Source organism: Bidens hawaiensis, unplaced genomic scaffold, assembly GCF_021521415.1.
Source record: "Bidens hawaiensis isolate Kalapana, Puna unplaced genomic scaffold, B.hawaiensis_p1.1 tig00034632_1, whole genome shotgun sequence".
Taxonomy (NCBI): Eukaryota; Viridiplantae; Streptophyta; class Magnoliopsida; order Asterales; family Asteraceae; genus Bidens; species Bidens hawaiensis.
The window spans coordinates 1,813-4,078 of NW_027505332.1; the positions used below are offsets into that span (position 1 = coordinate 1,813).

General features: G+C 32.9%; 1 pseudogene; it reads left to right on the forward strand.

Moving 5' to 3' along the window:
• The first annotated feature begins 609 nt into the window (after positions 1-609).
• LOC143612489 (uncharacterized) lies at positions 610-1,504 on the forward strand (annotated as a pseudogene).
• The last annotated feature ends 762 nt before the right edge of the window (positions 1,505-2,266 follow it).

The window sequence follows — 2,266 nt, forward strand, 5'->3', positions numbered from 1 at the left end:
AGAGATCACCATCTTATATCATCGATAAATGTGTGTATTCATCCATAATATATTAATTATAAAGGCCCCCGCTAACCTGACATCACTAACTGCTATAAAATCATTAATAAATATGTGTATTCACCCATAATACATTATTTATAAAGGTTTCCACTAACCAGACACCACCACCTTATATCAAGACACCATATGACATCTATATGACTCGTATAGGCTATGTGAATTGTATAGGTACGGATTTTGGTCGACATCATTGCCTGATAAATATGTGAGTCGTATAGGGTCTTGTATATAGTTATCCAGTGATGATCTATATGCATCCCGTACTATATGATCTATTAAAGTCTATACGACTTATATAACCCTATACGAGGCAGATAAATGAGTCAAATTGCAGGTCTAACATTCCTATATCACTATCGTGCACGCAATCTCTTTTCAAATCATATAAACAAATACAAGTCGTATACATTGCTCTGACTATTTGGTGTGTTCAATAAATTGATAAAATAACTATGAATTATTATTATATCTTATTTCAAATTCACTCATTTTTTAAATATCCAACCATTTTTTCAAATTTAATACCCTCACTTGACTTTATTTTCTCCCATTTTTGTTTTTTCCACAATATCCATGTATATTTAACCTTTTCAACCTTTACACTACAAAGTACATCACACACCTCTCTCCACATTCAAAAACACTCTCTCTACAAATGGAAACCAAAACCTTCAAAATGAAACTCACTAAACTATTCCAATCATCCTTCACCTCTTGCCGGAGTAAACACATCTCCGACGACATCTCCGACCAACCTTTTTCTTCCCGGAAAATCACCACCACCACCGCCACCTCATCAACCTCTTCTCACCAAACCCTAAAACCCCACATCAAAAAACACTTTTCCCAGCGGTTTCAAAACCCAAAACCGCCACTAAAAAGAAACCCCGCCGTCGCAAAACAACTAAATTCCAAGATTTTGCATCGGTTAATGATAACTTATATTATAACTATTTCATAAGTGATGAAGATGATGAACATGATGAGAATAATAATACTGATAATCAAAGTCATGATCAAACCACTTTGTTTTCATCTAGATCATTTACGTCTGACTCGTCGGTAAGTCGTCGCAAAAAGAAAAGTCGTCGGGAAAAGAAAAGGATTATGAAAGACAGTGTGGCGGTTGTGAAGAAGTCAAAGGACCCACAAGAGGATTTTAGGGTTTCGATGTTGGAGATGATTGTTGAAAGGCAAATATTTGGAGTTAAAGATTTAGAGAGTCTTTTGGAGTGTTTTTTGTCGCTAAATTCAGAAGAACATCATAGGGTTTATGTGATGTGTTTACTGAGATTTGGGAGACTTTGTTTTCTGACTGGTTTTAGATTTGTTTGTTTGTTTTATTCTTCATGTAGTTTTTTTTTTTATTTTTAGGTTTTTTTATTGTGGTTAATTATTGTTATCCTAATATTTAAAGAAAGTAATTAACTTTGTTTAGTGAAAATTGTCACTTGTGTGTATGTGTGTTTTTTTTTAATCTTGGTTAATTAGGGTACTCAAAAGTTAGAACGTCTTCTCTATGGAGACTCAGTATCGAGATTCTCTATGGAAAATTGGTTTCGTTAGACTAATTGAAGAATGTTTGTTGTGAAATCGGTTAGTTAGTGTTTGTTTTGTAACACTACCCTAGTACGATCGGTTAGAATCCGAATCCATCCGAAATAGGATATGATTCAGATCGGATAGGAATGTCCCTATTTGGATTGAGGAACTGATTAGGTGGTACACATAATTCGTTGGGTTCTTATATTACACTCCGGGTACTCTTCAGGCACTCGTAGTAAAATAGCTAAAAACGTCAGCATCATATCAATCCTATTAATCCTGTCAAAATCACACTATTGTATACTTCATTGAAATTGAAATTTCCCTCAAAAGTTAAGGAACTTTATATCTACTTAAAAATCGACCGTTTGCGTATTATTTTTTTCTTTTTGAAATGATGTTTTTAATTAATATTAGAAAGCTGCTTGATTTTGACTTATTTCCAACCAGTTTAAATTTGAATAAGAATAGTATGTGCATGTATTTAATAATCAACACTATAAATTATTTGCATTATAGATTCATCAAAAACATTATCCTCGTAATTTTGTGGCATTTACAGGTTTATGTGAAGAAAGACTTTGTTTGTAAAGAGAAAATAAAAGATAATTTTCGAAAAAGAAAACAAAAAGGGAGGTGTGATGTTATAACTGATAAC